This window comes from Schistocerca gregaria, chromosome 3, assembly GCF_023897955.1.
Source record: "Schistocerca gregaria isolate iqSchGreg1 chromosome 3, iqSchGreg1.2, whole genome shotgun sequence".
Taxonomy (NCBI): domain Eukaryota; kingdom Metazoa; phylum Arthropoda; class Insecta; order Orthoptera; family Acrididae; genus Schistocerca; species Schistocerca gregaria.
The window spans coordinates 589110675-589136444 of record NC_064922.1 but is presented as its reverse complement, the minus strand read 5'-3'; the positions used below and the strand labels follow the sequence as shown (position 1 = coordinate 589136444).

The following is a 25770-nucleotide window of genomic DNA, read 5'->3' as shown; positions in this document are numbered from 1 at the left end:
GTACGCAAAATCGCACGCAGCCGGTAGGATTCGAACCTACGCTCCCAGAGGGAATCTGATTTCGAGTCAGACGCCTTAACCACTCGGCCACGACTGCCGCTAGCACAAGATTCTCCCGACACGTGCACCTGCTGCCGTTTAGAGCACTGCATTGCCAGGGAACGGCGTAGCTGCATTTTTTTCCGTAGTGCTTTCACCGCTTGTAGGCGAGCCGCTACCAAAGTATTAAAATTTCCGCCCGGACAGGGACTTGAACCCTGGACCCTTAGGTTAAAAGCCTAATGCTCTACCGACTGAGCTATCCGGGCTCATGTTATCTCCACGTCACTTCCCACTATGCTACGGACACACTGCCTCATGTCGTTTACTGTTGGGCAATCATTGCATGGAGCTGTTACTAATTAAACGTCCTCTGAATGCTCTCTACGAACTCATCACGCTGGGCTCGTAACTGTCTATCGAAGAAAGCTGACACACGATGAAAATCAAATTGCAGCAGCTTTTACGTCTCATACGTTGAAGCAGAGGAGCTTCGTGTTTTGTCGACACTCACTTGCCAACTGGAAAATTCACAAGCGTCTCGAATGCAATGTTTCCCACGTGTTTGCCCATTTCACGGTTCCGTTGGAGACGCTCTTCGCGTCTTGACACAAAAACGAAACGCAGTCGGTAGGACTCGAACCTACGCTCCCAGAGGGAATCTGATTTCTAGTCAGACGCCTTAACCACTCGGCCACGAGTGCCCGTCGCAGCAGCGTCTCTCTACAAGTGAAACTGCTCCTTTTAAAGCAACCTGGCGGCAGAAAACGCCATGGCCTCACTCGTTTCTGTAGTGCTTCCGTGGCCAGCACAGTAGCCGTTACGACAGTGTATTAATTTTCGCCTGGACAGGGGCTTAAACCCGGGACCTTTCGGTTGTCGGTCTAGCGCTCTGCTTGACTTAGCTATCCTGTCCCTCTGCCAAGCATGGTGGTACAGCTGCAATGTGTGCGAGTGATTTGCGTGTCGTAATTACTGGCTTGGGGCTCCAATGGCGACTTCACCGACTTCCCACTGACGCACCGCTGACGCTAGTTTTCTGTCGTCTTAAACGATGGACATACTTCCAAGCAGCTGCGAGATCTTACGAGAAGACACGCTGCACCACTGCTTTTGCCGCACTCAAATGACTCAATTGCGATACTTAAAAAGAAATGAATGCTCGCTCTGTCCAACACTTTCAAGTGCATGTGCGTACTCACGAACACGGCGACTGCGCGAGGAAATGACGGCGGTGCGCTCGTGGGCCTGCGACGGATTTCTGCATTACTAGCTTCCGTGCGAGATGAACCGATAGCCATAGGAAGCAGAGCCCGCCGCGAAATTCAGTATCTTTAAACATAAATTTTCGTCTTGCTGAGAGAGGTGGCACTGGTTTGCATTGGCATTCACCCATGCATGTCACATGTGCGCGAAACTTTCTGCTCGTTTGTACGCAAAATCGCACGCAGCCGGTAGGATTCGAACCTACGCTCCCAGAGGGAATCTGATTTCGAGTCAGACGCCTTAACCACTCGGCCACGACTGCCGCTAGCACAAGATTCTCCCGACACGTGCACCTGCTGCCGTTTAGAGCACTGCATTGCCAGGGAACGGCGTAGCTGCATTTTTTTCCGTAGTGCTTTCACCGCTTGTAGGCGAGCCGCTACCAAAGTATTAAAATTTCCGCCCGGACAGGGACTTGAACCCTGGACCCTTAGGTTAAAAGCCTAATGCTCTACCGACTGAGCTATCCGGGCTCATGTTATCTCCACGTCACTTCCCACTATGCTACGGACACACTGCCTCATGTCGTTTACTGTTGGACAATCATTGCATGGAGCTGTTACTAATTAAACGTCCTCTGAATGCTCTCTACGAACTCATCACGCTGGGCTCGTAACTGTCTATCGAAGAAAGCTGACACACGATGAAAATCAAATTGCAGCAGCTTTTACGTCTCATACGTTGAAGCAGAGGAGCTTCGTGTTTTGTCGACACTCACTTGCCAACTGGAAAATTCACAAGCGTCTCGAATGCAATGTTTCCCACGTGTTTGCCCATTTCACGGTTCCGTTGGAGACGCTCTTCGCGTCTTGACACAAAAACGAAACGCAGTCGGTAGGACTCGAACCTACGCTCCCAGAGGGAATCTGATTTCTAGTCAGACGCCTTAACCACTCGGCCACGACTGCCCGTCGCAGCAGCGTCTCTCTACAAGTGAAACTGCTCCTTTTAAAGCAACCTGGCGGCAGAAAACGCCATGGCCTCACTCGTTTCTGTAGTGCTTCCGTGGCCAGCACAGTAGCCGTTACGACAGTGTATTAATTTTCGCCTGGACAGGGGCTTAAACCCGGGACCTTTCGGTTGTCGGTCTAGCGCTCTGCTTGACTCAGCTATCCTGTCCCTCTGCCAAGCATGGTGGTACAGCTGCAATGTGTGCGAGTGATTTGCGTGTCGTAATTACTGGCTTGGGGCTCCAATGGCGACTTCACCGACTTCCCACTGACGCACCGCTGACGCTAGTTTTCTGTCGTCTTAAACGATGGACATACTTCCAAGCAGCTGCGAGATCTTACGAGAAGACACGCTGCACCACTGCTTTTGCCGCACTCAAATGACTCAATTGCGATACTTAAAAAGAAATGAATGCTCGCTCTGTCCAACACTTTCAAGTGCATGTGCGTACTCACGAACACGGCGACTGCGCGAGGAAATGACGGCGGTGCGCTCGTGGGCCTGCGACGGATTTCTGCATTACTAGCTTCCGTGCGAGATGAACCGATAGCCATAGGAAGCAGAGCCCGCCGCGAAATTCAGTATCTTTAAACATAAATTTTCGTCTTGCTGAGAGAGGTGGCACTGGTTTGCATTGGCATTCACCCATGCATGTCACATGTGCGCGAAACTTTCTGCTCGTTTGTACGCAAAATCGCACGCAGCCGGTAGGATTCGAACCTACGCTCCCAGAGGGAATCTGATTTCGAGTCAGACGCCTTAACCACTCGGCCACGACTGCCGCTAGCACAAGATTCTCCCGACACGTGCACCTGCTGCCGTTTAGAGCACTGCAGTGCCAGGGAACGGCGTAGCTGCATTTTTTTCCGTAGTGCTTTCACCGCTTGTAGGCGAGCCGCTACCAAAGTATTAAAATTTCCGCCCGGACAGGGACTTGAACCCTGGACCCTTAGGTTAAAAGCCTAATGCTCTACCGACGGAGCTATCCGGGCTCATGTTATCTCCACGTCACTTCCCACTATGCTACGGACACACTGCCTCATGTCGTTTACTGTTGGGCAATCATTGCATGGAGCTGTTACTAATTAAACGTCCTCTGAATGCTCTCTACGAACTCATCACGCTGGGCTCGTAACTGTCTATCGAAGAAAGCTGACACACGATGAAAATCAAATTGCAGCAGCTTTTACGTCTCATACGTTGAAGCAGAGGAGCTTCGTGTTTTGTCGACACTCACTTGCCAACTGGAAAATTCACAAGCGTCTCGAATGCAATGTTTCCCACGTGTTTGCCCATTTCACGGTTCCGTTGGAGACGCTCTTCGCGTCTTGACACAAAAACGAAACGCAGTCGGTAGGACTCGAACCTACGCTCCCAGAGGGAATCTGATTTCTAGTCAGACGCCTTAACCACTCGGCCACGACTGCCCGTCGCAGCAGCGTCTCTCTACAAGTGAAACTGCTCCTTTTAAAGCAACCTGGCGGCAGAAAACGCCATGGCCTCACTCGTTTCTGTAGTGCTTCCGTGGCCAGCACAGTAGCCGTTACGACAGTGTATTAATTTTCGCCTGGACAGGGGCTTAAACCCGGGACCTTTCGGTTGTCGGTCTAGCGCTCTGCTTGACTCAGCTATCCTGTCCCTCTGCCAAGCATGGTGGTACAGCTGCAATGTGTGCGAGTGATTTGCGTGTCGTAATTACTGGCTTGGGGCTCCAATGGCGACTTCACCGACTTCCCACTGACGCACCGCTGACGCTAGTTTTCTGTCGTCTTAAACGATGGACATACTTCCAAGCAGCTGCGAGATCTTACGAGAAGACACGCTGCACCACTGCTTTTGCCGCACTCAAATGACTCAATTGCGATACTTAAAAAGAAATGAATGCTCGCTCTGTCCAACACTTTCAAGTGCATGTGCGTACTCACGAACACGGCGACTGCGCGAGGAAATGACGGCGGTGCGCTCGTGGGCCTGCGACGGATTTCTGCATTACTAGCTTCCGTGCGAGATGAACCGATAGCCATAGGAAGCAGAGCCCGCCGCGAAATTCAGTATCTTTAAACATAAATTTTCGTCTTGCTGAGAGAGGTGGCACTGGTTTGCATTGGCATTCACCCATGCATGTCACATGTGCGCGAAACTTTCTGCTCGTTTGTACGCAAAATCGCACGCAGCCGGTAGGATTCGAACCTACGCTCCCAGAGGGAATCTGATTTCGAGTCAGACGCCTTAACCACTCGGCCACGACTGCCGCTAGCACAAGATTCTCCCGACACGTGCACCTGCTGCCGTTTAGAGCACTGCAGTGCCAGGGAACGGCGTAGCTGCATTTTTTTCCGTAGTGCTTTCACCGCTTGTAGGCGAGCCGCTACCAAAGTATTAAAATTTCCGCCCGGACAGGGACTTGAACCCTGGACCCTTAGGTTAAAAGCCTAATGCTCTACCGACGGAGCTATCCGGGCTCATGTTATCTCCACGTCACTTCCCACTATGCTACGGACACACTGCCTCATGTCGTTTACTGTTGGGCAATCATTGCATGGAGCTGTTACTAATTAAACGTCCTCTGAATGCTCTCTACGAACTCATCACGCTGGGCTCGTAACTGTCTATCGAAGAAAGCTGACACACGATGAAAATCAAATTGCAGCAGCTTTTACGTCTCATACGTTGAAGCAGAGGAGCTTCGTGTTTTGTCGACACTCACTTGCCAACTGGAAAATTCACAAGCGTCTCGAATGCAATGTTTCCCACGTGTTTGCCCATTTCACGGTTCCGTTGGAGACGCTCTTCGCGTCTTGACACAAAAACGAAACGCAGTCGGTAGGACTCGAACCTACGCTCCCAGAGGGAATCTGATTTCTAGTCAGACGCCTTAACCACTCGGCCACGACTGCCCGTCGCAGCAGCGTCTCTCTACAAGTGAAACTGCTCCTTTTAAAGCAACCTGGCGGCAGAAAACGCCATGGCCTCACTCGTTTCTGTAGTGCTTCCGTGGCCAGCACAGTAGCCGTTACGACAGTGTATTAATTTTCGCCTGGACAGGGGCTTAAACCCGGGACCTTTCGGTTGTCGGTCTAGCGCTCTGCTTGACTCAGCTATCCTGTCCCTCTGCCAAGCATGGTGGTACAGCTGCAATGTGTGCGAGTGATTTGCGTGTCGTAATTACTGGCTTGGGGCTCCAATGGCGACTTCACCGACTTCCCACTGACGCACCGCTGACGCTAGTTTTCTGTCGTCTTAAACGATGGACATACTTCCAAGCAGCTGCGAGATCTTACGAGAAGACACGCTGCACCACTGCTTTTGCCGCACTCAAATGACTCAATTGCGATACTTAAAAAGAAATGAATGCTCGCTCTGTCCAACACTTTCAAGTGCATGTGCGTACTCACGAACACGGCGACTGCGCGAGGAAATGACGGCGGTGCGCTCGTGGGCCTGCGACGGATTTCTGCATTACTAGCTTCCGTGCGAGATGAACCGATAGCCATAGGAAGCAGAGCCCGCCGCGAAATTCAGTATCTTTAAACATAAATTTTCGTCTTGCTGAGAGAGGTGGCACTGGTTTGCATTGGCATTCACCCATGCATGTCACATGTGCGCGAAACTTTCTGCTCGTTTGTACGCAAAATCGCACGCAGCCGGTAGGATTCGAACCTACGCTCCCAGAGGGAATCTGATTTCGAGTCAGACGCCTTAACCACTCGGCCACGACTGCCGCTAGCACAAGATTCTCCCGACACGTGCACCTGCTGCCGTTTAGAGCACTGCATTGCCAGGGAACGGCGTAGCTGCATTTTTTTCCGTAGTGCTTTCACCGCTTGTAGGCGAGCCGCTACCAAAGTATTAAAATTTCCGCCCGGACAGGGACTTGAACCCTGGACCCTTAGGTTAAAAGCCTAATGCTCTACCGACTGAGCTATCCGGGCTCATCTTATCTCCACGTCACTTCCCACTATGCTACGGACACACTGCCTCATGTCGTTTACTGTTGGGCAATCATTGCATGGAGCTGTTACTAATTAAACGTCCTCTGAATGCTCTCTACGAACTCATCACGCTGGGCTCGTAACTGTCTATCGAAGAAAGCTGACACACGATGAAAATCAAATTGCAGCAGCTTTTACGTCTCATACGTTGAAGCAGAGGAGCTTCGTGTTTTGTCGACACTCACTTGCCAACTGGAAAATTCACAAGCGTCTCGAATGCAATGTTTCCCACGTGTTTGCCCATTTCACGGTTCCGTTGGAGACGCTCTTCGCGTCTTGACACAAAAACGAAACGCAGTCGGTAGGACTCGAAACTACGCTCCCAGAGGGAATCTGATTTCTAGTCAGACGCCTTAACCACTCGGCCACGACTGCCCGTCGCAGCAGCGTCTCTCTACAAGTGAAACTGCTCCTTTTAAAGCAACCTGGCGGCAGAAAACGCCATGGCCTCACTCGTTTCTGTAGTGCTTCCGTGGCCAGCACAGTAGCCGTTACGACAGTGTATTAATTTTCGCCTGGACAGGGGCTTAAACCCGGGACCTTTCGGTTGTCGGTCTAGCGCTCTGCTTGACTCAGCTATCCTGTCCCTCTGCCAAGCATGGTGGTACAGCTGCAATGTGTGCGAGTGATTTGCGTGTCGTAATTACTGGCTTGGGGCTCCAATGGCGACTTCACCGACTTCCCACTGACGCACCGCTGACGCTAGTTTTCTGTCGTCTTAAACGATGGACATACTTCCAAGCAGCTGCGAGATCTTACGAGAAGACACGCTGCACCACTGCTTTTGCCGCACTCAAATGACTCAATTGCGATACTTAAAAAGAAATGAATGCTCGCTCTGTCCAACACTTTCAAGTGCATGTGCGTACTCACGAACACGGCGACTGCGCGAGGAAATGACGGCGGTGCGCTCGTGGGCCTGCGACGGATTTCTGCATTACTAGCTTCCGTGCGAGATGAACCGATAGCCATAGGAAGCAGAGCCCGCCGCGAAATTCAGTATCTTTAAACATAAATTTTCGTCTTGCTGAGAGAGGTGGCACTGGTTTGCATTGGCATTCACCCATGCATGTCACATGTGCGCGAAACTTTCTGCTCGTTTGTACGCAAAATCGCACGCAGCCGGTAGGATTCGAACCTACGCTCCCAGAGGGAATCTGATTTCGAGTCAGACGCCTTAACCACTCGGCCACGACTGCCGCTAGCACAAGATTCTCCCGACACGTGCACCTGCTGCCGTTTAGAGCACTGCATTGCCAGGGAACGGCGTAGCTGCATTTTTTTCCGTAGTGCTTTCACCGCTTGTAGGCGAGCCGCTACCAAAGTATTAAAATTTCCGCCCGGACAGGGACTTGAACCCTGGACCCTTAGGTTAAAAGCCTAATGCTCTACCGACTGAGCTATCCGGGCTCATGTTATCTCCACGTCACTTCCCACTATGCTACGGACACACTGCCTCATGTCGTTTACTGTTGGGCAATCATTGCATGGAGCTGTTACTAATTAAACGTCCTCTGAATGCTCTCTACGAACTCATCACGCTGGGCTCGTAACTGTCTATCGAAGAAAGCTGACACACGATGAAAATCAAATTGCAGCAGCTTTTACGTCTCATACGTTGAAGCAGAGGAGCTTCGTGTTTTGTCGACACTCACTTGCCAACTGGAAAATTCACAAGCGTCTCGAATGCAATGTTTCCCACGTGTTTGCCCATTTCACGGTTCCGTTGGAGACGCTCTTCGCGTCTTGACACAAAAACGAAACGCAGTTGGTAGGACTCGAACCTACGCTCCCAGAGGGAATCTGATTTCTAGTCAGACGCCTTAACCACTCGGCCACGACTGCCCGTCGCAGCAGCGTCTCTCTACAAGTGAAACTGCTCCTTTTAAAGCAACCTGGCGGCAGAAAACGCCATGGCCTCACTCGTTTCTGTAGTGCTTCCGTGGCCAGCACAGTAGCCGTTACGACAGTGTATTAATTTTCGCCTGGACAGGGGCTTAAACCCGGGACCTTTCGGTTGTCGGTCTAGCGCTCTGCTTGACTCAGCTATCCTGTCCCTCTGCCAAGCATGGTGGTACAGCTGCAATGTGTGCGAGTGATTTGCGTGTCGTAATTACTGGCTTGGGGCTCCAATGGCGACTTCACCGACTTCCCACTGACGCACCGCTGACGCTAGTTTTCTGTCGTCTTAAACGATGGACATACTTCCAAGCAGCTGCGAGATCTTACGAGAAGACACGCTGCACCACTGCTTTTGCCGCACTCAAATGACTCAATTGCGATACTTAAAAAGAAATGAATGCTCGCTCTGTCCAACACTTTCAAGTGCATGTGCGTACTCACGAACACGGCGACTGCGCGAGGAAATGACGGCGGTGCGCTCGTGGGCCTGCGACGGATTTCTGCATTACTAGCTTCCGTGCGAGATGAACCGATAGCCATAGGAAGCAGAGCCCGCCGCGAAATTCAGTATCTTTAAACATAAATTTTCGTCTTGCTGAGAGAGGTGGCACTGGTTTGCATTGGCATTCACCCATGCATGTCACATGTGCGCGAAACTTTCTGCTCGTTTGTACGCAAAATCGCACGCAGCCGGTAGGATTCGAACCTACGCTCCCAGAGGGAATCTGATTTCGAGTCAGACGCCTTAACCACTCGGCCACGACTGCCGCTAGCACAAGATTCTCCCGACACGTGCACCTGCTGCCGTTTAGAGCACTGCATTGCCAGGGAACGGCGTAGCTGCATTTTTTTCCGTAGTGCTTTCACCGCTTGTAGGCGAGCCGCTACCAAAGTATTAAAATTTCCGCCCGGACAGGGACTTGAACCCTGGACCCTTAGGTTAAAAGCCTAATGCTCTACCGACTGAGCTATCCGGGCTCATGTTATCTCCACGTCACTTCCCACTATGCTACGGACACACTGCCTCATGTCGTTTACTGTTGGGCAATCATTGCATGGAGCTGTTACTAATTAAACGTCCTCTGAATGCTCTCTACGAACTCATCACGCTGGGCTCGTAACTGTCTATCGAAGAAAGCTGACACACGATGAAAATCAAATTGCAGCAGCTTTTACGTCTCATACGTTGAAGCAGAGGAGCTTCGTGTTTTGTCGACACTCACTTGCCAACTGGAAAATTCACAAGCGTCTCGAATGCAATGTTTCCCACGTGTTTGCCCATTTCACGGTTCCGTTGGAGACGCTCTTCGCGTCTTGACACAAAAACGAAACGCAGTTGGTAGGACTCGAACCTACGCTCCCAGAGGGAATCTGATTTCTAGTCAGACGCCTTAACCACTCGGCCACGACTGCCCGTCGCAGCAGCGTCTCTCTACAAGTGAAACTGCTCCTTTTAAAGCAACCTGGCGGCAGAAAACGCCATGGCCTCACTCGTTTCTGTAGTGCTTCCGTGGCCAGCACAGTAGCCGTTACGACAGTGTATTAATTTTCGCCTGGACAGGGGCTTAAACCCGGGACCTTTCGGTTGTCGGTCTAGCGCTCTGCTTGACTCAGCTATCCTGTCCCTCTGCCAAGCATGGTGGTACAGCTGCAATGTGTGCGAGTGATTTGCGTGTCGTAATTACTGGCTTGGGGCTCCAATGGCGACTTCACCGACTTCCCACTGACGCACCGCTGACGCTAGTTTTCTGTCGTCTTAAACGATGGACATACTTCCAAGCAGCTGCGAGATCTTACGAGAAGACACGCTGCACCACTGCTTTTGCCGCACTCAAATGACTCAATTGCGATACTTAAAAAGAAATGAATGCTCGCTCTGTCCAACACTTTCAAGTGCATGTGCGTACTCACGAACACGGCGACTGCGCGAGGAAATGACGGCGGTGCGCTCGTGGGCCTGCGACGGATTTCTGCATTACTAGCTTCCGTGCGAGATGAACCGATAGCCATAGGAAGCAGAGCCCGCCGCGAAATTCAGTATCTTTAAACATAAATTTTCGTCTTGCTGAGAGAGGTGGCACTGGTTTGCATTGGCATTCACCCATGCATGTCACATGTGCGCGAAACTTTCTGCTCGTTTGTACGCAAAATCGCATGCAGCCGGTAGGATTCGAACCTACGCTCCCAGAGGGAATCTGATTTCGAGTCAGACGCCTTAACCACTCGGCCACGACTGCCGCTAGCACAAGATTCTCCCGACACGTGCACCTGCTGCCGTTTAGAGCACTGCATTGCCAGGGAACGGCGTAGCTGCATTTTTTTCCGTAGTGCTTTCACCGCTTGTAGGCGAGCCGCTACCAAAGTATTAAAATTTCCGCCCGGACAGGGACTTGAACCCTGGACCCTTAGGTTAAAAGCCTAATGCTCTACCGACGGAGCTATCCGGGCTCATGTTATCTCCACGTCACTTCCCACTATGCTACGGACACACTGCCTCATGTCGTTTACTGTTGGGCAATCATTGCATGGAGCTGTTACTAATTAAACGTCCTCTGAATGCTCTCTACGAACTCATCACGCTGGGCTCGTAACTGTCTATCGAAGAAAGCTGACACACGATGAAAATCAAATTGCAGCAGCTTTTACGTCTCATACGTTGAAGCAGAGGAGCTTCGTGTTTTGTCGACACTCACTTGCCAACTGGAAAATTCACAAGCGTCTCGAATGCAATGTTTCCCACGTGTTTGCCCATTTCACGGTTCCGTTGGAGACGCTCTTCGCGTCTTGACACAAAAACGAAACGCAGTTGGTAGGACTCGAACCTACGCTCCCAGAGGGAATCTGATTTCTAGTCAGACGCCTTAACCACTCGGCCACGACTGCCCGTCGCAGCAGCGTCTCTCTACAAGTGAAACTGCTCCTTTTAAAGCAACCTGGCGGCAGAAAACGCCATGGCCTCACTCGTTTCTGTAGTGCTTCCGTGGCCAGCACAGTAGCCGTTACGACAGTGTATTAATTTTCGCCTGGACAGGGGCTTAAACCCGGGACCTTTCGGTTGTCGGTCTAGCGCTCTGCTTGACTCAGCTATCCTGTCCCTCTGCCAAGCATGGTGGTACAGCTGCAATGTGTGCGAGTGATTTGCGTGTCGTAATTACTGGCTTGGGGCTCCAATGGCGACTTCACCGACTTCCCACTGACGCACCGCTGACGCTAGTTTTCTGTCGTCTTAAACGATGGACATACTTCCAAGCAGCTGCGAGATCTTACGAGAAGACACGCTGCACCACTGCTTTTGCCGCACTCAAATGACTCAATTGCGATACTTAAAAAGAAATGAATGCTCGCTCTGTCCAACACTTTCAAGTGCATGTGCGTACTCACGAACACGGCGACTGCGCGAGGAAATGACGGCGGTGCGCTCGTGGGCCTGCGACGGATTTCTGCATTACTAGCTTCCGTGCGAGATGAACCGATAGCCATAGGAAGCAGAGCCCGCCGCGAAATTCAGTATCTTTAAACATAAATTTTCGTCTTGCTGAGAGAGGTGGCACTGGTTTGCATTGGCATTCACCCATGCATGTCACATGTGCGCGAAACTTTCTGCTCGTTTGTACGCAAAATCGCACGCAGCCGGTAGGATTCGAACCCACGCTCCCAGAGGGAATCTGATTTCGAGTCAGACGCCTTAACCACTCGGCCACGACTGCCGCTAGCACAAGATTCTCCCGACACGTGCACCTGCTGCCGTTTAGAGCACTGCATTGCCAGGGAACGGCGTAGCTGCATTTTTTTCCGTAGTGCTTTCACCGCTTGTAGGCGAGCCGCTACCAAAGTATTAAAATTTCCGCCCGGACAGGGACTTGAACCCTGGACCCTTAGGTTAAAAGCCTAATGCTCTACCGACTGAGCTATCCGGGCTCATGTTATCTCCACGTCACTTCCCACTATGCTACGGACACACTGCCTCATGTCGTTTACTGTTGGGCAATCATTGCATGGAGCTGTTACTAATTAAACGTCCTCTGAATGCTCTCTACGAACTCATCACGCTGGGCTCGTAACTGTCTATCGAAGAAAGCTGACACACGATGAAAATCAAATTGCAGCAGCTTTTACGTCTCATACGTTGAAGCAGAGGAGCTTCGTGTTTTGTCGACACTCACTTGCCAACTGGAAAATTCACAAGCGTCTCGAATGCAATGTTTCCCACGTGTTTGCCCATTTCACGGTTCCGTTGGAGACGCTCTTCGCGTCTTGACACAAAAACGAAACGCAGTTGGTAGGACTCGAACCTACGCTCCCAGAGGGAATCTGATTTCTAGTCAGACGCCTTAACCACTCGGCCACGACTGCCCGTCGCAGCAGCGTCTCTCTACAAGTGAAACTGCTCCTTTTAAAGCAACCTGGCGGCAGAAAACGCCATGGCCTCACTCGTTTCTGTAGTGCTTCCGTGGCCAGCACAGTAGCCGTTACGACAGTGTATTAATTTTCGCCTGGACAGGGGCTTAAACCCGGGACCTTTCGGTTGTCGGTCTAGCGCTCTGCTTGACTCAGCTATCCTGTCCCTCTGCCAAGCATGGTGGTACAGCTGCAATGTGTGCGAGTGATTTGCGTGTCGTAATTACTGGCTTGGGGCTCCAATGGCGACTTCACCGACTTCCCACTGACGCACCGCTGACGCTAGTTTTCTGTCGTCTTAAACGATGGACATACTTCCAAGCAGCTGCGAGATCTTACGAGAAGACACGCTGCACCACTGCTTTTGCCGCACTCAAATGACTCAATTGCGATACTTAAAAAGAAATGAATGCTCGCTCTGTCCAACACTTTCAAGTGCATGTGCGTACTCACGAACACGGCGACTGCGCGAGGAAATGACGGCGGTGCGCTCGTGGGCCTGCGACGGATTTCTGCATTACTAGCTTCCGTGCGAGATGAACCGATAGCCATAGGAAGCAGAGCCCGCCGCGAAATTCAGTATCTTTAAACATAAATTTTCGTCTTGCTGAGAGAGGTGGCACTGGTTTGCATTGGCATTCACCCATGCATGTCACATGTGCGCGAAACTTTCTGCTCGTTTGTACGCAAAATCGCATGCAGCCGGTAGGATTCGAACCTACGCTCCCAGAGGGAATCTGATTTCGAGTCAGACGCCTTAACCACTCGGCCACGACTGCCGCTAGCACAAGATTCTCCCGACACGTGCACCTGCTGCCGTTTAGAGCACTGCATTGCCAGGGAACGGCGTAGCTGCATTTTTTTCCGTAGTGCTTTCACCGCTTGTAGGCGAGCCGCTACCAAAGTATTAAAATTTCCGCCCGGACAGGGACTTGAACCCTGGACCCTTAGGTTAAAAGCCTAATGCTCTACCGACGGAGCTATCCGGGCTCATGTTATCTCCACGTCACTTCCCACTATGCTACGGACACACTGCCTCATGTCGTTTACTGTTGGGCAATCATTGCATGGAGCTGTTACTAATTAAACGTCCTCTGAATGCTCTCTACGAACTCATCACGCTGGGCTCGTAACTGTCTATCGAAGAAAGCTGACACACGATGAAAATCAAATTGCAGCAGCTTTTACGTCTCATACGTTGAAGCAGAGGAGCTTCGTGTTTTGTCGACACTCACTTGCCAACTGGAAAATTCACAAGCGTCTCGAATGCAATGTTTCCCACGTGTTTGCCCATTTCACGGTTCCGTTGGAGACGCTCTTCGCGTCTTGACACAAAAACGAAACGCAGTCGGTAGGACTCGAACCTACGCTCCCAGAGGGAATCTGATTTCTAGTCAGACGCCTTAACCACTCGGCCACGACTGCCCGTCGCAGCAGCGTCTCTCTACAAGTGAAACTGCTCCTTTTAAAGCAACCTGGCGGCAGAAAACGCCATGGCCTCACTCGTTTCTGTAGTGCTTCCGTGGCCAGCACAGTAGCCGTTACGACAGTGTATTAATTTTCGCCTGGACAGGGGCTTAAACCCGGGACCTTTCGGTTGTCGGTCTAGCGCTCTGCTTGACTCAGCTATCCTGTCCCTCTGCCAAGCATGGTGGTACAGCTGCAATGTGTGCGAGTGATTTGCGTGTCGTAATTACTGGCTTGGGGCTCCAATGGCGACTTCACCGACTTCCCACTGACGCACCGCTGACGCTAGTTTTCTGTCGTCTTAAACGATGGACATACTTCCAAGCAGCTGCGAGATCTTACGAGAAGACACGCTGCACCACTGCTTTTGCCGCACTCAAATGACTCAATTGCGATACTTAAAAAGAAATGAATGCTCGCTCTGTCCAACACTTTCAAGTGCATGTGCGTACTCACGAACACGGCGACTGCGCGAGGAAATGACGGCGGTGCGCTCGTGGGCCTGCGACGGATTTCTGCATTACTAGCTTCCGTGCGAGATGAACCGATAGCCATAGGAAGCAGAGCCCGCCGCGAAATTCAGTATCTTTAAACATAAATTTTCGTCTTGCTGAGAGAGGTGGCACTGGTTTGCATTGGCATTCACCCATGCATGTCACATGTGCGCGAAACTTTCTGCTCGTTTGTACGCAAAATCGCACGCAGCCGGTAGGATTCGAACCTACGCTCCCAGAGGGAATCTGATTTCGAGTCAGACGCCTTAACCACTCGGCCACGACTGCCGCTAGCACAAGATTCTCCCGACACGTGCACCTGCTGCCGTTTAGAGCACTGCATTGCCAGGGAACGGCGTAGCTGCATTTTTTTCCGTAGTGCTTTCACCGCTTGTAGGCGAGCCGCTACCAAAGTATTAAAATTTCCGCCCGGACAGGGACTTGAACCCTGGACCCTTAGGTTAAAAGCCTAATGCTCTACCGACTGAGCTATCCGGGCTCATGTTACCTCCACGTCACTTCCCACTATGCTACGGACACACTGCCTCATGTCGTTTACTGTTGGGCAATCATTGCATGGAGCTGTTACTAATTAAACGTCCTCTGAATGCTCTCTACGAACTCATCACGCTGGGCTCGTAACTGTCTATCGAAGAAAGCTGACACACGATGAAAATCAAATTGCAGCAGCTTTTACGTCTCATACGTTGAAGCAGAGGAGCTTCGTGTTTTGTCGACACTCACTTGCCAACTGGAAAATTCACAAGCGTCTCGAATGCAATGTTTCCCACGTGTTTGCCCATTTCACGGTTCCGTTGGAGACGCTCTTCGCGTCTTGACACAAAAACGAAACGCAGTCGGTAGGACTCGAACCTACGCTCCCAGAGGGAATCTGATTTCTAGTCAGACGCCTTAACCACTCGGCCACGACTGCCCGTCGCAGCAGCGTCTCTCTACAAGTGAAACTGCTCCTTTTAAAGCAACCTGGCGGCAGAAAACGCCATGGCCTCACTCGTTTCTGTAGTGCTTCCGTGGCCAGCACAGTAGCCGTTACGACAGTGTATTAATTTTCGCCTGGACAGGGGCTTAAACCCGGGACCTTTCGGTTGTCGGTCTAGCGCTCTGCTTGACTCAGCTATCCTGTCCCTCTGCCAAGCATGGTGGTACAGCTGCAATGTGTGCGAGTGATTTGCGTGTCGTAATTACTGGCTTGGGGCTCCAATGGCGACTTCACCGACTTCCCACTGACGCACCGCTGACGCTAGTTTTCTGTCGTCTTAAACGATGGACATACTTCCAAGCAGCTGCGAGATCTTACGAGAAGACACGCTGCACCACTGCTTTTGCCGCACTCAAATGACTCAATTGCGATACTTAAAAAGAAATGAATGCTCGCTCTGTCCAACACTTTCAAGTGCATGTGCGTACTCACGAACACGGCGACTGCGCGAGGAAATGACGGCGGTGCGCTCGTGGGCCTGCGACGGATTTCTGCATTACTAGCTTCCGTGCGAGATGAACCGATAGCCATAGGAAGCAGAGCCCGCCGCGAAATTCAGTATCTTTAAACATAAATTTTCGTCTTGCTGAGAGAGGTGGCACTGGTTTGCATTGGCATTCACCCATGCATGTCACATGTGCGCGAAACTTTCTGCTCGTTTGTACGCAAAATCGCACGCAGCCGGTAGGATTCGAACCTACGCTCCCAGAGGGAATCTGATTTCGAGTCAGACGCCTTAACCACTCGGCCACGACTGCCGCTAGCACAAGATTCTCCCGACACGTGCACCTGCTGCCGTTTAGAGCACTGCATTGCCAGGGAACGGCGTAGCTGCATTTTTTTCCGTAGTGCTTTCACCGCTTGTAGGCGAGCCGCTACCAAAGTATTAAAATTTCCGCCCGGACAGGGACTTGAACCCTGGACCCTTAGGTTAAAAGCCTAATGCTCTACCGACTGAGCTATCCGGGCTCATGTTACCTCCACGTCACTTCCCACTATGCTACGGACACACTGCCTCATGTCGTTTACTGTTGGGCAATCATTGCATGGAGCTGTTACTAATTAAACGTCCTCTGAATGCTCTCTACGAACTCATCACGCTGGGCTCGTAACTGTCTATCGAAGAAAGCTGACACACGATGAAAATCAAATTGCAGCAGCTTTTACGTCTCATACGTTGAAGCAGAGGAGCTTCGTGTTTTGTCGACACTCACTTGCCAACTGGAAAATTCACAAGCGTCTCGAATGCAATGTTTCCCACGTGTTTGCCCATTTCACGGTTCCGTTGGAGACGCTCTTCGCGTCTTGACACAAAAACGAAACGCAGTCGGTAGGACTCGAACCTACGCTCCCAGAGGGAATCTGATTTCTAGTCAGACGCCTTAACCACTCGGCCACGACTGCCCGTCGCAGCAGCGTCTCTCTACAAGTGAAACTGCTCCTTTTAAAGCAACCTGGCGGCAGAAAACGCCATGGCCTCACTCGTTTCTGTAGTGCTTCCGTGGCCAGCACAGTAGCCGTTACGACAGTGTATTAATTTTCGCCTGGACAGGGGCTTAAACCCGGGACCTTTCGGTTGTCGGTCTAGCGCTCTGCTTGACTCAGCTATCCTGTCCCTCTGCCAAGCATGGTGGTACAGCTGCAATGTGTGCGAGTGATTTGCGTGTCGTAATTACTGGCTTGGGGCTCCAATGGCGACTTCACCGACTTCCCACTGACGCACCGCTGACGCTAGTTTTCTGTCGTCTTAAACGATGGACATACTTCCAAGCAGCTGCGAGATCTTACGAGAAGACACGCTGCACCACTGCTTTTGCCGCACTCAAATGACTCAATTGCGATACTTAAAAAGAAATGAATGCTCGCTCTGTCCAACACTTTCAAGTGCATGTGCGTACTCACGAACACGGCGACTGCGCGAGGAAATGACGGCGGTGCGCTCGTGGGCCTGCGACGGATTTCTGCATTACTAGCTTCCGTGCGAGATGAACCGATAGCCATAGGAAGCAGAGCCCGCCGCGAAATTCAGTATCTTTAAACATAAATTTTCGTCTTGCTGAGAGAGGTGGCACTGGTTTGCATTGGCATTCACCCATGCATGTCACATGTGCGCGAAACTTTCTGCTCGTTTGTACGCAAAATCGCACGCAGCCGGTAGGATTCGAACCTACGCTCCCAGAGGGAATCTGATTTCGAGTCAGACGCCTTAACCACTCGGCCACGACTGCCGCTAGCACAAGATTCTCCCGACACGTGCACCTGCTGCCGTTTAGAGCACTGCATTGCCAGGGAACGGCGTAGCTGCATTTTTTTCCGTAGTGCTTTCACCGCTTGTAGGCGAGCCGCTACCAAAGTATTAAAATTTCCGCCCGGACAGGGACTTGAACCCTGCACCCTTAGGTTAAAAGCCTAATGCTCTACCGACTGAGCTATCCGGGCTCATGTTACCTCCACGTCACTTCCCACTATGCTACGGACACACTGCCTCATGTCGTTTACTGTTGGGCAATCATTGCATGGAGCTGTTACTAATTAAACGTCCTCTGAATGCTCTCTACGAACTCATCACGCTGGGCTCGTAACTGTCTATCGAAGAAAGCTGACACACGATGAAAATCAAATTGCAGCAGCTTTTACGTCTCATACGTTGAAGCAGAGGAGCTTCGTGTTTTGTCGACACTCACTTGCCAACTGGAAAATTCACAAGCGTCTCGAATGCAATGTTTCCCACGTGTTTGCCCATTTCACGGTTCCGTTGGAGACGCTCTTCGCGTCTTGACACAAAAACGAAACGCAGTCGGTAGGACTCGAACCTACGCTCCCAGAGGGAATCTGATTTCTAGTCAGACGCCTTAACCACTCGGCCACGACTGCCCGTCGCAGCAGCGTCTCTCTACAAGTGAAACTGCTCCTTTTAAAGCAACCTGGCGGCAGAAAACGCCATGGCCTCACTCGTTTCTGTAGTGCTTCCGTGGCCAGCACAGTAGCCGTTACGACAGTGTATTAATTTTCGCCTGGACAGGGGCTTAAACCCGGGACCTTTCGGTTGTCGGTCTAGCGCTCTGCTTGACTCAGCTATCCTGTCCCTCTGCCAAGCATGGTGGTACAGCTGCAATGTGTGCGAGTGATTTGCGTGTCGTAATTACTGGCTTGGGGCTCCAATGGCGACTTCACCGACTTCCCACTGACGCACCGCTGACGCTAGTTTTCTGTCGTCTTAAACGATGGACATACTTCCAAGCAGCTGCGAGATCTTACGAGAAGACACGCTGCACCACTGCTTTTGCCGCACTCAAATGACTCAATTGCGATACTTAAAAAGAAATGAATGCTCGCTCTGTCCAACACTTTCAAGTGCATGTGCGTACTCACGAACACGGCGACTGCGCGAGGAAATGACGGCGGTGCGCTCGTGGGCCTGCGACGGATTTCTGCATTACTAGCTTCCGTGCGAGATGAACCGATAGCCATAGGAAGCAGAGCCCGCCGCGAAATTCAGTATCTTTAAACATAAATTTTCGTCTTGCTGAGAGAGGTGGCACTGGTTTGCATTGGCATTCACCCATGCATGTCACATGTGCGCGAAACTTTCTGCTCGTTTGTACGCAAAATCGCACGCAGCCGGTAGGATTCGAACCTACGCTCCCAGAGGGAATCTGATTTCGAGTCAGACGCCTTAACCACTCGGCCACGACTGCCGCTAGCACAAGATTCTCCCGACACGTGCACCTGCTGCCGTTTAGAGCACTGCATTGCCAGGGAACGGCGTAGCTGCATTTTTTTCCGTAGTGCTTTCACCGCTTGTAGGCGAGCCGCTACCAAAGTATTAAAATTTCCGCCCGGACAGGGACTTGAACCCTGGACCCTTAGGTTAAAAGCCTAATGCTCTACCGACTGAGCTATCCGGGCTCATGTTACCTCCACGTCACTTCCCACTATGCTACGGACACACTGCCTCATGTCGTTTACTGTTGGGCAATCATTGCATGGAGCTGTTACTAATTAAACGTCCTCTGAATGCTCTCTACGAACTCATCACGCTGGGCTCGTAACTGTCTATCGAAGAAAGCTGACACACGATGAAAATCAAATTGCAGCAGCTTTTACGTCTCATACGTTGAAGCAGAGGAGCTTCGTGTTTTGTCGACACTCACTTGCCAACTGGAAAATTCACAAGCGTCTCGAATGCAATGTTTCCCACGTGTTTGCCCATTTCACGGTTCCGTTGGAGACGCTCTTCGCGTCTTGACACAAAAACGAAACGCAGTCGGTAGGACTCGAACCTACGCTCCCAGAGGGAATCTGATTTCTAGTCAGACGCCTTAACCACTCGGCCACGACTGCCCGTCGCAGCAGCGTCTCTCTACAAGTGAAACTGCTCCTTTTAAAGCAACCTGGCGGCAGAAAACGCCATGGCCTCACTCGTTTCTGTAGTGCTTCCGTGGCCAGCACAGTAGCCGTTACGACAGTGTATTAATTTTCGCCTGGACAGGGGCTTAAACCCGGGACCTTTCGGTTGTCGGTCTAGCGCTCTGCTTGACTCAGCTATCCTGTCCCTCTGCCAAGCATGGTGGTACAGCTGCAATGTGTGCGAGTGATTTGCGTGTCGTAATTACTGGCTTGGGGCTCCAATGGCGACTTCACCGACTTCCCACTGACGCACCGCTGACGCTAGTTTTCTGTCGTCTTAAACGATGGACATACTTCCAAGCAGCTGCGAGATCTTACGAGAAGACACGCTGCACCACTGCTTTTGCCGCACTCAAATGACTCAATTGCGATACTTAAAAAGAAATGAATGCTCGCTCTGTCCAACACTTTCAAGTGCATGTGCGTACTCACGAACACGGCGACTGCGCGAGGAAATGACGGCGGTGCGCTCGTGGGCCTGCGACGGATTTCTGCATTACTAGCTTCCGTGCGAGATGAACCGATAGCCATAGGAAGCAGAGCCCGCCGCGAAATTCAGTATCTTTAAACATAAATTTTCGTCTTGCTGAGAGAGGTGGCACTGGTTTGCATTGGCATTCACCCATGCATGTCACATGTGCGCGAAACTTTCTGCTCGTTTGTACGCAAAATCGCACGCAGCCGGTAGGATTCGAACCTACGCTCCCAGAGGGAATCTGATTTCGAGTCAGACGCCTTAACCACTCGGCCACGACTGCCGCTAGCACAAGATTCTCCCGACACGTGCACCTGCTGCCGTTTAGAGCACTGCATTGCCAGGGAACGGCGTAGCTGCATTTTTTTCCGTAGTGCTTTCACCGCTTGTAGGCGAGCCGCTACCAAAGTATTAAAATTTCCGCCCGGACAGGGACTTGAACCCTGGACCCTTAGGTTAAAAGCCTAATGCTCTACCGACTGAGCTATCCGGGCTCATGTTACCTCCACGTCACTTCCCACTATGCTACGGACACACTGCCTCATGTCGTTTACTGTTGGGCAATCATTGCATGGAGCTGTTACTAATTAAACGTCCTCTGAATGCTCTCTACGAACTCATCACGCTGGGCTCGTAACTGTCTATCGAAGAAAGCTGACACACGATGAAAATCAAATTGCAGCAGCTTTTACGTCTCATACGTTGAAGCAGAGGAGCTTCGTGTTTTGTCGACACTCACTTGCCAACTGGAAAATTCACAAGCGTCTCGAATGCAATGTTTCCCACGTGTTTGCCCATTTCACGGTTCCGTTGGAGACGCTCTTCGCGTCTTGACACAAAAACGAAACGCAGTCGGTAGGACTCGAACCTACGCTCCCAGAGGGAATCTGATTTCTAGTCAGACGCCTTAACCACTCGGCCACGACTGCCCGTCGCAGCAGCGTCTCTCTACAAGTGAAACTGCTCCTTTTAAAGCAACCTGGCGGCAGAAAACGCCATGGCCTCACTCGTTTCTGTAGTGCTTCCGTGGCCTGCACAGTAGCCGTTACGACAGTGTATTAATTTTCGCCTGGACAGGGGCTTAAACCCGGGACCTTTCGGTTGTCGGTCTAGCGCTCTGCTTGACTCAGCTATCCTGTCCCTCTGCCAAGCATGGTGGTACAGCTGCAATGTGTGCGAGTGATTTGCGTGTCGTAATTACTGGCTTGGGGCTCCAATGGCGACTTCACCGACTTCCCACTGACGCACCGCTGACGCTAGTTTTCTGTCGTCTTAAACGATGGACATACTTCCAAGCAGCTGCGAGATCTTACGAGAAGACACGCTGCACCACTGCTTTTGCCGCACTCAAATGACTCAATTGCGATACTTAAAAAGAAATGAATGCTCGCTCTGTCCAACACTTTCAAGTGCATGTGCGTACTCACGAACACGGCGACTGCGCGAGGAAATGACGGCGGTGCGCTCGTGGGCCTGCGACGGATTTCTGCATTACTAGCTTCCGTGCGAGATGAACCGATAGCCATAGGAAGCAGAGCCCGCCGCGAAATTCAGTATCTTTAAACATAAATTTTCGTCTTGCTGAGAGAGGTGGCACTGGTTTGCATTGGCATTCACCCATGCATGTCACATGTGCGCGAAACTTTCTGCTCGTTTGTACGCAAAATCGCACGCAGCCGGTAGGATTCGAACCTACGCTCCCAGAGGGAATCTGATTTCGAGTCAGACGCCTTAACCACTCGGCCACGACTGCCGCTAGCACAAGATTCTCCCGACACGTGCACCTGCTGCCGTTTAGAGCACTGCATTGCCAGGGAACGGCGTAGCTGCATTTTTTTCCGTAGTGCTTTCACCGCTTGTAGGCGAGCCGCTACCAAAGTATTAAAATTTCCGCCCGGACAGGGACTTGAACCCTGCACCCTTAGGTTAAAAGCCTAATGCTCTACCGACTGAGCTATCCGGGCTCATGTTACCTCCACGTCACTTCCCACTATGCTACGGACACACTGCCTCATGTCGTTTACTGTTGGGCAATCATTGCATGGAGCTGTTACTAATTAAACGTCCTCTGAATGCTCTCTACGAACTCATCACGCTGGGCTCGTAACTGTCTATCGAAGAAAGCTGACACACGATGAAAATCAAATTGCAGCAGCTTTTACGTCTCATACGTTGAAGCAGAGGAGCTTCGTGTTTTGTCGACACTCACTTGCCAACTGGAAAATTCACAAGCGTCTCGAATGCAATGTTTCCCACGTGTTTGCCCATTTCACGGTTCCATTGGAGACGCTCTTCGCGTCTTGACACAAAAACGAAACGCAGTCGGTAGGACTCGAACCTACGCTCCCAGAGGGAATCTGATTTCTAGTCAGACGCCTTAACCACTCGGCCACGACTGCCCGTCGCAGCAGCGTCTCTCTACAAGTGAAACTGCTCCTTTTAAAGCAACCTGGCGGCAGAAAACGCCATGGCCTCACTCGTTTCTGTAGTGCTTCCGTGGCCAGCACAGTAGCCGTTACGACAGTGTATTAATTTTCGCCTGGACAGGGGCTTAAACCCGGGACCTTTCGGTTGTCGGTCTAGCGCTCTGCTTGACTCAGCTATCCTGTCCCTCTGCCAAGCATGGTGGTACAGCTGCAATGTGTGCGAGTGATTTGCGTGTCGTAATTACTGGCTTGGGGCTCCAATGGCGACTTCACCGACTTCCCACTGACGCACCGCTGACGCTAGTTTTCTGTCGTCTTAAACGATGGACATACTTCCAAGCAGCTGCGAGATCTTACGAGAAGACACGCTGCACCACTGCTTTTGCCGCACTCAAATGACTCAATTGCGATACTTAAAAAGAAATGAATGCTCGCTCTGTCCAACACTTTCAAGTGCATGTGCGTACTCACGAACACGGCGACTGCGCGAGGAAATGACGGCGGTGCGCTCGTGGGCCTGCGACGGATTTCTGCATTACTAGCTTCCGTGCGAGATGAACCGATAGCCATAGGAAGCAGAGCCCGCCGCGAAATTCAGTATCTTTAAACATAAATTTTCGTCTTGCTGAGAGAGGTGGCACTGGTTTGCATTGGCATTCACCCATGCATGTCACATGTGCGCGAAACTTTCTGCTCGTTTGTACGCAAAATCGCACGCAGCCGGTAGGATTCGAACCTACGCTCCCAGAGGGAATCTGATTTCGAGTCAGACGCCTTAACCACTCGGCCACGACTGCCGCTAGCACAAGATGCTCCCGACACGTGCACCTGCTGCCGTTTAGAGCACTGCATTGCCAGGGAACGGCGTAGCTGCATTTTTTTCCGTAGTGCTTTCACCGCTTGTAGGCGAGCCGCTACCAAAGTATTAAAATTTCCGCCCCGACAGGGACTTGAACCCTGATCCCTTAGGTTAAAAGCCTAATGCTCTACCGACTGAGCTATCCGGGCTCATGTTATCTCCACGTCACTTCCCACTATGCTACGGACACACTGCCTCATGTCGTTTACTGTTGGGCAATCATTGCATGGAGCTGTTACTAATTAAACGTCCTCTGAATGCTCTCTACGAACTCATCACGCTGGGCTCGTAACTGTCTATCGAAGAAAGCTGACACACGATGAAAATCAAATTGCAGCAGCTTTTACGTCTCATACGTTGAAGCAGAGGAGCTTCGTGTTTTGTCGACACTCACTTGCTAACTGGAAAATTCACAAGCGTCTCGAATGCAATGTTTCCCACGTGTTTGCCCATTTCACGGTTCCGTTGGAGACGCTCTTCGCGTCTTGACACAAAAACGAAACGCAGTCGGTAGGACTCGAACCTACGCTCCCAGAGGGAATCTGATTTCTAGTCAGACGCCTTAACCACTCGGCCACGACTGCCCGTCGCAGCAGCGTCTCTCTACAAGTGAAACTGCTCCTTTTAAAGCAACCTGGCGGCAGAAAACGCCATGGCCTCACTCGTTTCTGTAGTGCTTCCGTGGCCAGCACAGTAGCCGTTACGACAGTGTATTAATTTTCGCCTGGACAGGGGCTTAAACCCGGGACCTTTCGGTTGTCGGTCTAGCGCTCTGCTTGACTCAGCTATCCTGTCCCTCTGCCAAGCATGGTGGTACAGCTGCAATGTGTGCGAGTGATTTGCGTGTCGTAATTACTGGCTTGGGGCTCCAATGGCGACTTCACCGACTTCCCACTGACGCACCGCTGACGCTAGTTTTCTGTCGTCTTAAACGATGGACATACTTCCAAGCAGCTGCGAGATCTTACGAGAAGACACGCTGCACCACTGCTTTTGCCGCACTCAAATGACTCAATTGCGATACTTAAAAAGAAATGAATGCTCGCTCTGTCCAACACTTTCAAGTGCATGTGCGTACTCACGAACACGGCGACTGCGCGAGGAAATGACGGCGGTGCGCTCGTGGGCCTGCGACGGATTTCTGCATTACTAGCTTCCGTGCGAGATGAACCGATAGCCATAGGAAGCAGAGCCCGCCGCGAAATTCAGTATCTTTAAACATAAATTTTCGTCTTGCTGAGAGAGGTGGCACTGGTTTGCATTGGCATTCACCCATGCATGTCACATGTGCGCGAAACTTTCTGCTCGTTTGTACGCAAAATCGCACGCAGCCGGTAGGATTCGAACCTACGCTCCCAGAGGGGATCTGATTTCGAGTCAGACGCCTTAACCACTCGGCCACGACTGCCGCTAGCACAAGATTCTCCCGACACGTGCACCTGCTGCCGTTTAGAGCACTGCAGTGCCAGGGAACGGCGTAGCTGCATTTTTTTCCGTAGTGCTTTCACCGCTTGTAGGCGAGCCGCTACCAAAGTATTAAAATTTCCGCCCGGACAGGGAGTTGAATCCTGGACCCTTAGGTTAAAAGCCTAATGCTCTACCGACTGAGCTATCCGGGCTCATGTTATCTCCACGTCACTTCCCACTATGCTACGGACACACTGCCTCATGTCGTTTACTGTTGGGCAATCATTGCATGGAGCTGTTACTAATTAAACGTCCTCTGAATGCTCTCTACGAACTCATCACGCTGGGCTCGTAACTGTCTATCGAAGAAAGCTGACACACGATGAAAATCAAATTGCAGCAGCTTTTACGTCTCATACGTTGAAGCAGAGGAGCTTCGTGTTTTGTCGACACTCACTTGCCAACTGGAAAATTCACAAGCGTCTCGAATGCAATGTTTCCCACGTGTTTGCCCATTTCACGGTTCCGTTGGAGACGCTCTTCGCGTCTTGACACAAAAACGAAACGCAGTCGGTAGGACTCGAACCTACGCTCCCAGAGGGAATCTGATTTCTAGTCAGACGCCTTAACCACTCGGCCACGACTGCCCGTCGCAGCAGCGTCTCTCTACAAGTGAAACTGCTC

At 51.4% G+C, this 25770-nt stretch overlaps 54 non-coding genes across 54 annotated transcripts; all 54 read right to left on the bottom strand.

Annotated features, from left to right (window-relative positions):
• Positions 1 to 15: 15 nt before the first annotated feature.
• On the bottom strand, positions 16 to 97 carry Trnas-cga (transfer RNA serine (anticodon CGA)). Its single transcript has one exon. It is a non-coding gene; the product is annotated as a tRNA-Ser (tRNA).
• Positions 98 to 235: 138 nt separating this feature from the next.
• Positions 236 to 308, bottom strand: Trnak-uuu (transfer RNA lysine (anticodon UUU)). Its single transcript has one exon. It is a non-coding gene; the product is annotated as a tRNA-Lys (tRNA).
• Positions 309 to 661: 353 nt separating this feature from the next.
• Trnas-aga (transfer RNA serine (anticodon AGA)) lies at positions 662 to 743 on the bottom strand. Its single transcript has one exon. It is a non-coding gene; the product is annotated as a tRNA-Ser (tRNA).
• Positions 744 to 1485: 742 nt separating this feature from the next.
• On the bottom strand, positions 1486 to 1567 carry Trnas-cga (transfer RNA serine (anticodon CGA)). The gene has a single exon. It is a non-coding gene; the product is annotated as a tRNA-Ser (tRNA).
• Positions 1568 to 1705: 138 nt separating this feature from the next.
• On the bottom strand, positions 1706 to 1778 carry Trnak-uuu (transfer RNA lysine (anticodon UUU)). Its single transcript has one exon. It is a non-coding gene; the product is annotated as a tRNA-Lys (tRNA).
• A 353-nt stretch (positions 1779 to 2131) lies between these two features.
• Trnas-aga (transfer RNA serine (anticodon AGA)) lies at positions 2132 to 2213 on the bottom strand. Its single transcript has one exon. It is a non-coding gene; the product is annotated as a tRNA-Ser (tRNA).
• Positions 2214 to 2955: 742 nt separating this feature from the next.
• Positions 2956 to 3037, bottom strand: Trnas-cga (transfer RNA serine (anticodon CGA)). Its single transcript has one exon. It is a non-coding gene; the product is annotated as a tRNA-Ser (tRNA).
• Positions 3038 to 3175: 138 nt separating this feature from the next.
• Trnak-uuu (transfer RNA lysine (anticodon UUU)) lies at positions 3176 to 3248 on the bottom strand. The gene has a single exon. It is a non-coding gene; the product is annotated as a tRNA-Lys (tRNA).
• A 353-nt stretch (positions 3249 to 3601) lies between these two features.
• Trnas-aga (transfer RNA serine (anticodon AGA)) lies at positions 3602 to 3683 on the bottom strand. The gene has a single exon. It is a non-coding gene; the product is annotated as a tRNA-Ser (tRNA).
• A 742-nt stretch (positions 3684 to 4425) lies between these two features.
• Trnas-cga (transfer RNA serine (anticodon CGA)) lies at positions 4426 to 4507 on the bottom strand. The gene has a single exon. It is a non-coding gene; the product is annotated as a tRNA-Ser (tRNA).
• Positions 4508 to 4645: 138 nt separating this feature from the next.
• On the bottom strand, positions 4646 to 4718 carry Trnak-uuu (transfer RNA lysine (anticodon UUU)). The gene has a single exon. It is a non-coding gene; the product is annotated as a tRNA-Lys (tRNA).
• A 353-nt stretch (positions 4719 to 5071) lies between these two features.
• Positions 5072 to 5153, bottom strand: Trnas-aga (transfer RNA serine (anticodon AGA)). The gene has a single exon. It is a non-coding gene; the product is annotated as a tRNA-Ser (tRNA).
• Positions 5154 to 5895: 742 nt separating this feature from the next.
• Trnas-cga (transfer RNA serine (anticodon CGA)) lies at positions 5896 to 5977 on the bottom strand. Its single transcript has one exon. It is a non-coding gene; the product is annotated as a tRNA-Ser (tRNA).
• A 138-nt stretch (positions 5978 to 6115) lies between these two features.
• On the bottom strand, positions 6116 to 6188 carry Trnak-uuu (transfer RNA lysine (anticodon UUU)). Its single transcript has one exon. It is a non-coding gene; the product is annotated as a tRNA-Lys (tRNA).
• Positions 6189 to 6541: 353 nt separating this feature from the next.
• Trnas-aga (transfer RNA serine (anticodon AGA)) lies at positions 6542 to 6623 on the bottom strand. Its single transcript has one exon. It is a non-coding gene; the product is annotated as a tRNA-Ser (tRNA).
• Positions 6624 to 7365: 742 nt separating this feature from the next.
• Positions 7366 to 7447, bottom strand: Trnas-cga (transfer RNA serine (anticodon CGA)). The gene has a single exon. It is a non-coding gene; the product is annotated as a tRNA-Ser (tRNA).
• Positions 7448 to 7585: 138 nt separating this feature from the next.
• On the bottom strand, positions 7586 to 7658 carry Trnak-uuu (transfer RNA lysine (anticodon UUU)). The gene has a single exon. It is a non-coding gene; the product is annotated as a tRNA-Lys (tRNA).
• Positions 7659 to 8011: 353 nt separating this feature from the next.
• On the bottom strand, positions 8012 to 8093 carry Trnas-aga (transfer RNA serine (anticodon AGA)). Its single transcript has one exon. It is a non-coding gene; the product is annotated as a tRNA-Ser (tRNA).
• Positions 8094 to 8835: 742 nt separating this feature from the next.
• Positions 8836 to 8917, bottom strand: Trnas-cga (transfer RNA serine (anticodon CGA)). The gene has a single exon. It is a non-coding gene; the product is annotated as a tRNA-Ser (tRNA).
• Positions 8918 to 9055: 138 nt separating this feature from the next.
• Positions 9056 to 9128, bottom strand: Trnak-uuu (transfer RNA lysine (anticodon UUU)). Its single transcript has one exon. It is a non-coding gene; the product is annotated as a tRNA-Lys (tRNA).
• Positions 9129 to 9481: 353 nt separating this feature from the next.
• On the bottom strand, positions 9482 to 9563 carry Trnas-aga (transfer RNA serine (anticodon AGA)). Its single transcript has one exon. It is a non-coding gene; the product is annotated as a tRNA-Ser (tRNA).
• A 742-nt stretch (positions 9564 to 10305) lies between these two features.
• Positions 10306 to 10387, bottom strand: Trnas-cga (transfer RNA serine (anticodon CGA)). Its single transcript has one exon. It is a non-coding gene; the product is annotated as a tRNA-Ser (tRNA).
• A 138-nt stretch (positions 10388 to 10525) lies between these two features.
• On the bottom strand, positions 10526 to 10598 carry Trnak-uuu (transfer RNA lysine (anticodon UUU)). Its single transcript has one exon. It is a non-coding gene; the product is annotated as a tRNA-Lys (tRNA).
• A 353-nt stretch (positions 10599 to 10951) lies between these two features.
• Positions 10952 to 11033, bottom strand: Trnas-aga (transfer RNA serine (anticodon AGA)). The gene has a single exon. It is a non-coding gene; the product is annotated as a tRNA-Ser (tRNA).
• Positions 11034 to 11775: 742 nt separating this feature from the next.
• On the bottom strand, positions 11776 to 11857 carry Trnas-cga (transfer RNA serine (anticodon CGA)). The gene has a single exon. It is a non-coding gene; the product is annotated as a tRNA-Ser (tRNA).
• A 138-nt stretch (positions 11858 to 11995) lies between these two features.
• On the bottom strand, positions 11996 to 12068 carry Trnak-uuu (transfer RNA lysine (anticodon UUU)). The gene has a single exon. It is a non-coding gene; the product is annotated as a tRNA-Lys (tRNA).
• A 353-nt stretch (positions 12069 to 12421) lies between these two features.
• On the bottom strand, positions 12422 to 12503 carry Trnas-aga (transfer RNA serine (anticodon AGA)). Its single transcript has one exon. It is a non-coding gene; the product is annotated as a tRNA-Ser (tRNA).
• A 742-nt stretch (positions 12504 to 13245) lies between these two features.
• On the bottom strand, positions 13246 to 13327 carry Trnas-cga (transfer RNA serine (anticodon CGA)). The gene has a single exon. It is a non-coding gene; the product is annotated as a tRNA-Ser (tRNA).
• A 138-nt stretch (positions 13328 to 13465) lies between these two features.
• On the bottom strand, positions 13466 to 13538 carry Trnak-uuu (transfer RNA lysine (anticodon UUU)). The gene has a single exon. It is a non-coding gene; the product is annotated as a tRNA-Lys (tRNA).
• Positions 13539 to 13891: 353 nt separating this feature from the next.
• On the bottom strand, positions 13892 to 13973 carry Trnas-aga (transfer RNA serine (anticodon AGA)). The gene has a single exon. It is a non-coding gene; the product is annotated as a tRNA-Ser (tRNA).
• Positions 13974 to 14715: 742 nt separating this feature from the next.
• On the bottom strand, positions 14716 to 14797 carry Trnas-cga (transfer RNA serine (anticodon CGA)). Its single transcript has one exon. It is a non-coding gene; the product is annotated as a tRNA-Ser (tRNA).
• A 138-nt stretch (positions 14798 to 14935) lies between these two features.
• Positions 14936 to 15008, bottom strand: Trnak-uuu (transfer RNA lysine (anticodon UUU)). The gene has a single exon. It is a non-coding gene; the product is annotated as a tRNA-Lys (tRNA).
• A 353-nt stretch (positions 15009 to 15361) lies between these two features.
• Trnas-aga (transfer RNA serine (anticodon AGA)) lies at positions 15362 to 15443 on the bottom strand. The gene has a single exon. It is a non-coding gene; the product is annotated as a tRNA-Ser (tRNA).
• A 742-nt stretch (positions 15444 to 16185) lies between these two features.
• Positions 16186 to 16267, bottom strand: Trnas-cga (transfer RNA serine (anticodon CGA)). The gene has a single exon. It is a non-coding gene; the product is annotated as a tRNA-Ser (tRNA).
• Positions 16268 to 16405: 138 nt separating this feature from the next.
• Trnak-uuu (transfer RNA lysine (anticodon UUU)) lies at positions 16406 to 16478 on the bottom strand. Its single transcript has one exon. It is a non-coding gene; the product is annotated as a tRNA-Lys (tRNA).
• A 353-nt stretch (positions 16479 to 16831) lies between these two features.
• Trnas-aga (transfer RNA serine (anticodon AGA)) lies at positions 16832 to 16913 on the bottom strand. The gene has a single exon. It is a non-coding gene; the product is annotated as a tRNA-Ser (tRNA).
• Positions 16914 to 17655: 742 nt separating this feature from the next.
• On the bottom strand, positions 17656 to 17737 carry Trnas-cga (transfer RNA serine (anticodon CGA)). Its single transcript has one exon. It is a non-coding gene; the product is annotated as a tRNA-Ser (tRNA).
• Positions 17738 to 17875: 138 nt separating this feature from the next.
• Trnak-uuu (transfer RNA lysine (anticodon UUU)) lies at positions 17876 to 17948 on the bottom strand. The gene has a single exon. It is a non-coding gene; the product is annotated as a tRNA-Lys (tRNA).
• Positions 17949 to 18301: 353 nt separating this feature from the next.
• Trnas-aga (transfer RNA serine (anticodon AGA)) lies at positions 18302 to 18383 on the bottom strand. Its single transcript has one exon. It is a non-coding gene; the product is annotated as a tRNA-Ser (tRNA).
• Positions 18384 to 19125: 742 nt separating this feature from the next.
• Trnas-cga (transfer RNA serine (anticodon CGA)) lies at positions 19126 to 19207 on the bottom strand. Its single transcript has one exon. It is a non-coding gene; the product is annotated as a tRNA-Ser (tRNA).
• A 138-nt stretch (positions 19208 to 19345) lies between these two features.
• On the bottom strand, positions 19346 to 19418 carry Trnak-uuu (transfer RNA lysine (anticodon UUU)). Its single transcript has one exon. It is a non-coding gene; the product is annotated as a tRNA-Lys (tRNA).
• A 353-nt stretch (positions 19419 to 19771) lies between these two features.
• Trnas-aga (transfer RNA serine (anticodon AGA)) lies at positions 19772 to 19853 on the bottom strand. Its single transcript has one exon. It is a non-coding gene; the product is annotated as a tRNA-Ser (tRNA).
• Positions 19854 to 20595: 742 nt separating this feature from the next.
• Trnas-cga (transfer RNA serine (anticodon CGA)) lies at positions 20596 to 20677 on the bottom strand. Its single transcript has one exon. It is a non-coding gene; the product is annotated as a tRNA-Ser (tRNA).
• A 138-nt stretch (positions 20678 to 20815) lies between these two features.
• On the bottom strand, positions 20816 to 20888 carry Trnak-uuu (transfer RNA lysine (anticodon UUU)). The gene has a single exon. It is a non-coding gene; the product is annotated as a tRNA-Lys (tRNA).
• A 353-nt stretch (positions 20889 to 21241) lies between these two features.
• Trnas-aga (transfer RNA serine (anticodon AGA)) lies at positions 21242 to 21323 on the bottom strand. The gene has a single exon. It is a non-coding gene; the product is annotated as a tRNA-Ser (tRNA).
• Positions 21324 to 22065: 742 nt separating this feature from the next.
• Positions 22066 to 22147, bottom strand: Trnas-cga (transfer RNA serine (anticodon CGA)). Its single transcript has one exon. It is a non-coding gene; the product is annotated as a tRNA-Ser (tRNA).
• Positions 22148 to 22285: 138 nt separating this feature from the next.
• On the bottom strand, positions 22286 to 22358 carry Trnak-uuu (transfer RNA lysine (anticodon UUU)). Its single transcript has one exon. It is a non-coding gene; the product is annotated as a tRNA-Lys (tRNA).
• A 353-nt stretch (positions 22359 to 22711) lies between these two features.
• Positions 22712 to 22793, bottom strand: Trnas-aga (transfer RNA serine (anticodon AGA)). Its single transcript has one exon. It is a non-coding gene; the product is annotated as a tRNA-Ser (tRNA).
• A 742-nt stretch (positions 22794 to 23535) lies between these two features.
• Trnas-cga (transfer RNA serine (anticodon CGA)) lies at positions 23536 to 23617 on the bottom strand. The gene has a single exon. It is a non-coding gene; the product is annotated as a tRNA-Ser (tRNA).
• A 138-nt stretch (positions 23618 to 23755) lies between these two features.
• Positions 23756 to 23828, bottom strand: Trnak-uuu (transfer RNA lysine (anticodon UUU)). Its single transcript has one exon. It is a non-coding gene; the product is annotated as a tRNA-Lys (tRNA).
• Positions 23829 to 24181: 353 nt separating this feature from the next.
• Positions 24182 to 24263, bottom strand: Trnas-aga (transfer RNA serine (anticodon AGA)). Its single transcript has one exon. It is a non-coding gene; the product is annotated as a tRNA-Ser (tRNA).
• Positions 24264 to 25005: 742 nt separating this feature from the next.
• On the bottom strand, positions 25006 to 25087 carry Trnas-cga (transfer RNA serine (anticodon CGA)). Its single transcript has one exon. It is a non-coding gene; the product is annotated as a tRNA-Ser (tRNA).
• A 138-nt stretch (positions 25088 to 25225) lies between these two features.
• Positions 25226 to 25298, bottom strand: Trnak-uuu (transfer RNA lysine (anticodon UUU)). The gene has a single exon. It is a non-coding gene; the product is annotated as a tRNA-Lys (tRNA).
• Positions 25299 to 25651: 353 nt separating this feature from the next.
• Positions 25652 to 25733, bottom strand: Trnas-aga (transfer RNA serine (anticodon AGA)). Its single transcript has one exon. It is a non-coding gene; the product is annotated as a tRNA-Ser (tRNA).
• Positions 25734 to 25770: the final 37 nt, after the last annotated feature.